The sequence below is a fragment of the Mobula hypostoma genome, chromosome 20, assembly GCF_963921235.1.
Source record: "Mobula hypostoma chromosome 20, sMobHyp1.1, whole genome shotgun sequence".
Taxonomy (NCBI): domain Eukaryota; kingdom Metazoa; phylum Chordata; class Chondrichthyes; order Myliobatiformes; family Myliobatidae; genus Mobula; species Mobula hypostoma.
In genome coordinates this window covers 18,848,428-18,857,134 of record NC_086116.1, presented here as the reverse complement: position 1 = coordinate 18,857,134, position 8,707 = coordinate 18,848,428, and the positions used below count along the sequence as shown (strand labels likewise).

General features: G+C 50.6%; 1 pseudogene; it reads right to left on the bottom strand.

The window, feature by feature from the left end:
- Positions 1-4,831: 4,831 nt before the first annotated feature.
- LOC134359602 (U2 spliceosomal RNA) lies at positions 4,832-4,955 on the bottom strand (annotated as a pseudogene).
- Between the last annotated feature and the right edge of the window lie 3,752 nt (positions 4,956-8,707).

Below are 8,707 nucleotides of genomic sequence, written 5' to 3'. Positions count from 1 at the left end.
GGTAGGGTGGTGGGAGGATGGGGTAAGAGCAGATGCGTGAAATGGAAGAGATGAGGTTGAGGGCAACATTGATGGTGGAGGAAGGGACGCCCCTTTCTTTGAAGAAAGGGGACATCTCCATGGTTCTGGAATGAAAAGCCTCATCCTGAGAGCAGGTGCAGCAGAGATGGAGGAATTGATAGAAGGAGATGGCGTTTTTACCAGTAGCAGGGTGGGACAAAGTATGGTCCAGGTAGCTATGAGAGTCCATTGGATTATAATAGACTTTGGTGGATAAGCTGTCTCCAGAGACAAAGGCAGTGAGCTTGAGAAAGGGAAGTAAGCTATCAGAAAGGGACCAGGTAAATTTAAGGGCAGGGTGGAAGTTGGAGGCAAAGTGGATGAAGTCAATGGGTTCTGCACGGGTGCAGGAAGCAACACCAATGCAGTCGTCAATGTTGCATATGAAAAGTGCAGGACTGTCATCAGTGTGCTTGCCACCCACTTTATTCCCAATTCTCATTCCCATTCCGATATGTCCATCCATGGCCTTCTGTCCTCTTCTATCAGACGCCCTCTTCTCCAGCCCTGTATCTCCTTCACCAATCAACTTCCCAGCTCTTTACTTCATCCCCCTCCCTTCAGGTTTCACCTGTCACCTGGTGTTTCTCTCTCCCCTTCCCCCCACGACGTTTTGAATCACCTCCTCAGCCTTTTTTCTCCAGTCCTGCTGAAGAGTGTCGGCCCAAAATGTCAACTGTATTTTTTTTCCATAGATGCTGCCTGGCCTGCTGAGTTCCTTCAGCATTTTGTGTGTGTGTTGCTTGGACTTCCAGCATCTGCAGATTTTCTCCTGTTTGTAATCAGTAGCATGGTTACTTGATCCTAAAGGGTTCTCTTTCTTATGATCTGTATTGCCTTGTTACATTACACTAATTGCTTCAACTTCTGGATTAGTCATTGTCTCTTCCTGTAAACAAAATGATCCCACTGTAATTTTAAAAAGGACAAGGAGCTGTATAAGTGTTTATTCAATAAACCATATAACCAGAATAATGGTGGCTCCAATTTTTTTAAATTTCAAAATATACTTTATTCAAAAATAAAATTATATACAATAAACCATTCAATAACTTCCCATCCTTTACACACGTTTCCATTATAGTCAGTACATATCCATACTTATGGCCACCCACGTGGCACTCCAGTTGTTCACCTTACCACATCATTGTTGAGGGGTATACTCCCCACCACCCGACTCCTCCCACTCCCACCTGTGGAGAAACCTATACCGTGGTCCTTCCCCACCGGGCCCTTGCGGTGGCTGCACCAAGTTTCAGTGCGTCCCTCAGCACGTACTCCTGCAGCCGAGAATGTGCCAGTCGGCAGCATTCTCCCACGGACATCTCCATGTGCTGGTAGATCATCAAGTTTCGAGCCGACCAAAGAGCGTCTTTCACCGATTTGATAATCTGCCAGCAGCACCGGATGTTGGTTTCCGTGTGCGTCCACGGGAACAGCCCGTAGATCAGAGAGTCCTCTGTTACGCATCTGCTGGGGATGAAATGTGACACTAGCCCGTCCATCCTCCTCCACACCCTCTTTGTGAACTGACAGTGTGCAAAGAGGTGGGTCACAGACTCCTCCTCACTGCAGTCCTTTTGAGGGCAGTGGGGTGTGGAGGCAACGTTCCGGGCGTACAGGAGGGCTCTGACTGGGATGGCCCCTCTCACCAGCAGCCAGGCGAGGTCCTGGTGCCTGTTGGTGAGGTCTGGCGATGAAGCACTTTGCCAGATGAACTGGACAGTCTGCGCAGGACATTACGTGCTGACCACTGCCTGATGGCCCTGTGGACAAAGGCGTTCTCCTGGAAGAACTTTTCTACGTAGGACAGGTATGCCGGCAACGACCAGCTGACTGGGGCATTGCGCGGGAGTGGGGCCAGACCCATCCTTCGTAGCCAGGGCGACAGGTAGAACCTGGGCACATCGTGGTACTTGGTGCCCACATACCTGGGTTCTACACACAACCTGATGCAGCCACATACGAAGCTGGCCATCAGGGTGAGGGCGACATTGGGGACGTTCTTGCCCCCGTTGTCCAGGGACTTGTGCATGACGGTCCATCTCACCCGCTCCATCTTGGATCCCCAGACAAATCTGAAGACAGCTCGGGTGATTTCTGAGCTGTGGGATTGGGGGACGGGCCACACCTGAGCCAAGTACAGCAGCCCTGAGAGCACCTCACACCTGATGACCAGGTTCTTGCCCGTTATCGACAGGGAGCGCCCTCCCCACAGTCCCAGTTTCTGTTTCACCTTGGCAGTTCGCTCCTGCCAGTTCTTGTTGCACGCCTCAGCCCCTCTGAACCAGATCCCCAACACCTTCACGTGATCAGACCTGGTGGAGAAGGGGACACTGGATCGGTCGGGCCAGTTGCCGAAGAGCATGGCTTCGCTCTTCGTGCGGTTGACCCTGGCCCCCGACGCTAGCTCGAACTGTTCGCAGATGCCAATCAACCTGTGAACTGACCTCGGATCAGAGCAGAAGACGGTGACGTCGTCCATGTACAAGGAGGTTTTCCCTTGGGTCCCTCCACTGCCTGGCAGCGTCACCCCTCTTATGCCCTCATCCCTCCTGATGGCTTCCGCAAAGGGTTCTATGCAGCAGACAAACAAGACAGGGGAGAGGGAACAGCCCTGCCAGACTCCAGACCTGATGGGAAAGCTCTCTGTTTCCCACCCGTTGACCTGGACTGCACTATGGATATCTGTGCAGAGCAGTCTGATCCAATTCCGGATTCCCTCCCCAAATCCCATTTTGGAGAGCACGTCCGCCATGCATGTGTGCGATATCCTGTCGAAGGCTTTCTCCTGATCCAAGCTGACCAGGCAGCCGTTCACTCCCCCCGTCCTGCATGTAGGCGATGGTGTCCCTCAGCAGCGCGAGGCTGTCGGAGATCTTCCTGCCCGGTACAGCACAGGTTTGGTCCGGGTGGATCACCCGTCCCAGAGTAGACTTGACCCTGTTGGCGATAGCCTTGGACAGGATCTTGTAATCCACATTCAGGAGAGAGATGGGCCTCCAATTTCTAATGTCCTCCCTTTCCCCCTTCTGCTTGTAGATGAAGGTGATGATGCCATTCCTCATGGATTCTGACACGCAGCCGGCCAGAAGCCTAGCGTTGTACACTTCCAGCAGGTCTGGGCCCATCCAGTTCCACAGAGCAGAGTACAACTCAGCTGGTAAGCCGTCGCTTCCGGGAGTCTTACTCGACACAAAGGAACGGATGGAGCCTGTCAGCTCGTCCAGGGTCAGTGGCTGATCCAGACTCTCCCGTTTGCCGTCGTCTAAGACCTGCGTGATAGACGACAGGAAGTTGCGGGAGGCTGTGGATTCTGTGGCCTTTTCGTCGTATAGACCGGCATAGAAGGACTTGCAGATCCTCAGTATGTCGGTCTGCGAGGACGCGACTGAGCTGTCCTCTTCCTTAAGGTTGTGGATCACAGAGCTCCCCCTGTGCACCGTTTGGAAGAGGAAGCGTGAGCACGTCTCGTCCTGCTCCACGGTTTGGACCTTGGATCGGAAGATGATCTTGGAGGATTCGACGGCGAGGTGCTGGGCTTGCCGGCCCTTCACCTCTCGCAATTCCTCCCTGACATCCACCCCCTTCGACTGCAGAAGGAGAAGTTGCTGCAACTCTGTCTGGAGTTTACGCAGTTCCCTCTGCTCCTGCCTTGCCTTCTGGATACCCTTGCAGATGAAGAACCTCTTGATGTTCTCCTTTGTGGCTTCCCACCAGTGAACCAGGGAATCAAAGAAGGCTTTCAAGGTTCTCCAACCTGTGTACTCCCTCTCTAGTTTCTCGATGTTCTCTGGGGTCAGCAGCTTTACATTCAGCTTCCAAGTCCCCCTGCCTGCCTTCTGGTCCTCCCGTAAGAGACAGGTGGCTCTCAGAAGGCAGTGGTCTGAGAAGAACACCGGCGTGGCGTTGGTGGACCTGACTGTGAGGGACTCAGACAGGAAGAGGAAGTCGATCCTGCCGGGGCCCTTTCAGTTCCAGCACCTCCCCTGGTCGCCTGTGCGTAGGCGCCCCCACGCCTCGGGCAGGCTCTGTACAGGTGGCCAGCCTGTCCGCAGAGGTTGCAGGACTTGGCCTGCGTGCAGTCTTTGGTCAGGTGGCCCTCGGTTTTACAGTTCTTGCACATCACCACCCTGCACTGGGCTGCGATGTGCCCTGCCTTGCCACAGTTTCGGCACACCCTGGATTGCCCCGCGTAAACCATGTACCCTCAGTTCCCTCTGATGGCGAAGACCGAGGTGGGGTGGATGATGCCACCGTTGCAGTCCAGCCTCAGCTTCACCTTGACCTGCCGCTTGCTGGTCCAGATCCCGAGTCCGTCCTTCACGTCCGCTGGTGTTCCTACGCTCTCCACATACCGAGCGAGGAATGTAAGGACATCCACCACTGGCATGTACGGGTTGAACATCTGGACCGTGATTGTCTGTTCCTGCTGGGTGGCCGTCGCAAAGAGGGCCTGTGCTTTCAGCAGCAACAGCGGCACCTCTGTCCCCTTCAGCTGAAGCTGCTGGTGCAGCTTCTGCCACCCTGCAGCCTGTCGGAAGGTGACATCAAAGAAGCCTGCGAAACCCTGGACGCAGTAGATGTTGTTGGGCGTAAATCCACAGCATTCCATCAAGACCTTCCGGATGAAGGTCTCTCAGGTGAAGCCAGTGCCCCCGTTCCGGTCTCGCACTGTCAGCCTGACAGTGTTCTTGGTTCCTGGGCCTCGAGCCGATGCGCTGCTCTCTGCTGCCATCTTCCTCACTGCTGTCGTCGCTGGTATGGGGCGTTAGATTGGAGGCCATTCAGCATTAGGACCCACCCTTGTGTCAGCACGAACTCTTCTCCTCCGCTTTCCGATCTGATAAGAACAGATACTGCACTTGATCTTAGCCAAAAGGCCGAGAAGTGATGCCTAATCCATCTAAGTTGCTGCATATTAAATATTCATGCTGCACGTCCGAGGCAGCACAGTAGTGTAGTGGTTAGCAAAATACTTTATAGTACCAGTGGCCCGAGTTCAATCCCCACTGCTGTCTGTGAGGATTTTGTATTTTCTCCCCGTGGCCATGTGGAATTCCCCGTTTCTGGTTTCCTCCTGCACTCCAAAGACATAACCATTGGTAGGTTAATTGGTCATTGTAATTTGTCCCGTGATTAAGCTAGGGTTAAACTGGGGATTACTGGGCTCAAAGAACCAGAAGGGCCTAATCTGTCAATAAAACAAAAAAAGAATCAAGTGGCTACACTGAAGATGTGATAAAAAAAACGTATAAATGACACGTCCACCAACCTCAAAGAGCTGACAACAACACACTGCATCGATGGAAACCTGGAAAGATGCACTATTTACCGAGGAAGCGTGGGAAAAGAGCTGGGCTGCTGGTCAGAGTGAAGCTGAGGGGCTTCAGGGTCCCTATGCCCATCATCCTACTAGCTAATGTGCAAACCATAGAGAACAAGGTGGATGATCTTAAGGAGAGGCTCACCTACTGCAGGGAGATGCAAAACTGCTGTGTATTCTGTTTTACTGAGACCTGGCTCTCCTCTGCCACCCCCGACTGTGCCATCTGACTGGAGGAATTTTCGATCCATCGGATGGACCGCACGGCATCTTCGGGCAAGACGACGGGAGGTGGTGTCTGCCTACTGATCAACACTGCATGGTGCTCGGACACAGTAGCACTGACAAGCTCCTGCAGCCCGGACCTGGAACACCTGTTGGTGAAGTGTCATCCCTACTATCTGCCACGGGAATTCACCTCGGTCATACTGACAGCGGTCTACATCCCCCCCAGGCAGACGTAGAGTGTGCTCTGAACGTACTGTATGCCAACATCAGTGAACTTGAGACCAGGTATCCGGAGGCTTTGCTCATTACAGCCGGGGACTTTAACCAGGGCAACCTCAGAAAGGCACTGCCAAAGTTATACCAACATGTCTCCTGCCCCACTGGAGGCCCAAATATACTTGACCACTGCTACACAGCAGTCAAGGATGCCTACCGTTCCGTCCCACGACCTCACTTCGGAATATCGGACCATCAGGCCATACTCCTCCTCCCAGCTTACAAACAGAAACTGAAGCGGGAGGTCACGGTGTCAAAAGTAGTGTCGCGTTGGACGGAGGAAACGGATGAGGTCCTCCGTGACTGCTTTGAATCGGTGGACTGGTTAGTATTCAAGGACTCGGCAGCTAACCTCGATGAGTATGCCTCAGCTGTCACGGACTTTATTTGGAAATGCACGGAGGACTGTGTGTCTCGCAAGACAATCTGGGTATTCCCTAACCGGAAACCTTGGATGAATTATGAGGTCAAGTCCCTTTTAAAGGCTAGAGTTGCTGCTTTTAGGTCCGGGGATACCAGTCACTACATGGAATCCAGGCGTGACCTCCGGAAAGCAATTAAGGGCGCCAAGAGGCAATATGGAGCCAAGTTGGAAGCCCAGGCTAACCAGAGGGATGCCAGTAGACTATGGCAGGGTCTAAATGAGATCACTGGGCGCAAAGAAAAGGCTGGGAATATCAATAACTGTGGTGCTTCTCTTCCTGACGAACTTAACGTATTCTACGCAAGATTCGAACAGAAGAGGAGCGTCCTGCTCCCTCCAGATGAACCGGACCTGGTGGCATGGAGATTCATCGTCACCGAGGAGGACGTTAGAAGGGCCTTCCTGAAGATAAATCCAAGGAAGGCGACCGGCCCAGATGGTGTCCCAGGACGGGTTCTCCGGGCCTGTGGAAGCGAGCTAGCTGGAGTATTTGCTGACATCTTCAACTGCTCCTTGCTTCAGTCTAAGATCCCCTCGTGTTTTAAGAAGGCAATGATAATCCCAGTGCCGAAGAAGAGCAAGGTGGCATGCCCGAATGACTATCGACCTGTGGCTCTGAGATCAATTGCTATGAAGTGCTTTGAGAGATTGGTTATGGCACACATCAACCACAGCCTACTGGTCAACACCGATGCTTTGCAATTCACCTGCCGGAGCAACAAGTCAACGGCAGATGCCATCTCTCTGGCCCTACATTCCTCCTTAGAACACCTGGAGAATAAAGACGCATACGTAAGGGTCCTTTTCATTGACTACAGCTCTGCCTTTAATACCATAATTCCAAATAAATTGATTCCTAAGCTCTGGAACCTGGGCCTTAGCACTCAGATCTGCAGCTGGATCTTTAACTTCCTCACAGACAGGACCCAGGCTGTAAAAATAGGGGACAAGCTCTCCTCTACAATCACTCTGAGCACCGGTGCCCCACAAGGCTGTGTACTCAGCCCGCTGCTGTACTCACTGTACACCCATGATTGTGTAGCCAAGTTTCCATCAAACTCAATATATAAGTTTGCTGATGACACAACAATTGTAGGCCGTAGCTCGGGTAATGATGAGTTTGTGTACAGAGAGGAAATTAAGAACCTGGTGGCATGGTGCAAAGACAATAACCTATCCCTGAATGTCAGCAAGACGAAGGAATGGTTGTTGACTTCAGAAGGAGTAGCAGGCCGCACGACCCAATTTACATCAGTGGTGCGCAAGTGGAACAGGTCAAAAGCTTTAAGTTCCTCTAGGTCAATATCACAAATGACCTGACTTGGTCCAACCAAGCAGAGTTCACTGCAAAGAAGGCCCACCAGTGCCTTTACTTCCTGAGAAAATTAAAGAAATTTGGCCTGTCCCCTAAAACCCTCACTAATTTTTATAGATACACTGTAGAAAGCATTCTTCTAGGGTGCATCACAACCTGGTATGGAAGTTGTCCTGTCTAATACGGAAAGAAGCTGCAGAAGATCATGAACACGGTGCAGCACATCACACAAACCAATCTTCCATCCTTTGACTCACTTTATACCTCACGCTGTCGGAGCAGTGCTGCCAGGATAATCAAGGACACGACCCACCCAGCCAACAGACTTTTCGTCCCTCTTCCCTCCGGGAGAAGGCTCAGGAGCCTGAAGACTCGTACGGCCAGATTTGGGAACAGCTTCTTTCCAACTGTGATAAGACTGCTGAACGGATCCTGACCTGGATCTGGGCCGTACCCTCCAAATATCTGGACCTGCCTCTCAGTTTTTTTGCATTACCTTACTTTCCATTTTTCTATTTTCTATTTATGATTTATAATTTAAATTTTATATTTTCCAATTTTTACTATTTTTAATATTTAATATTTGTAATCCAGGGAGTGTGAAGCGCAGAATCAAATATCGCTGTGATGATTGTACATTCTAGTATCAATTGTTTGGCGACAATAAAGTATAAAGTAAAGTAAGTAAAGTAAATGGAAATGATCTTTTACAATGTAGGAGTTAGGAAATACATGTTTTTTTTAAATTTCAGGTATGAAACACATGAGATAACAATATTAAGGTAAAACACCATTAACAAACATTTATTTTTTTCTCTCTACAGATACTGCTTATCCTGCTGAGCATCTTCAGCATTTGCTGTCTTTGTTTCCTTTCACAATTATCCTATTGAGAGTGGAGTTGTTAATGTAATTTGCCAGAAAAATGAGTAAAGCAGCAATTTTATAACAGCACCAGAAGAGAAAGCAATTTTATATGTGAATAATTGTTTGAGCAAGATAACCAAGATTGCTTTATATGGAGAAAAGAATTACTGCTATTAGCTGTTTTATTACAAATCCAGATGTATGAAACTGC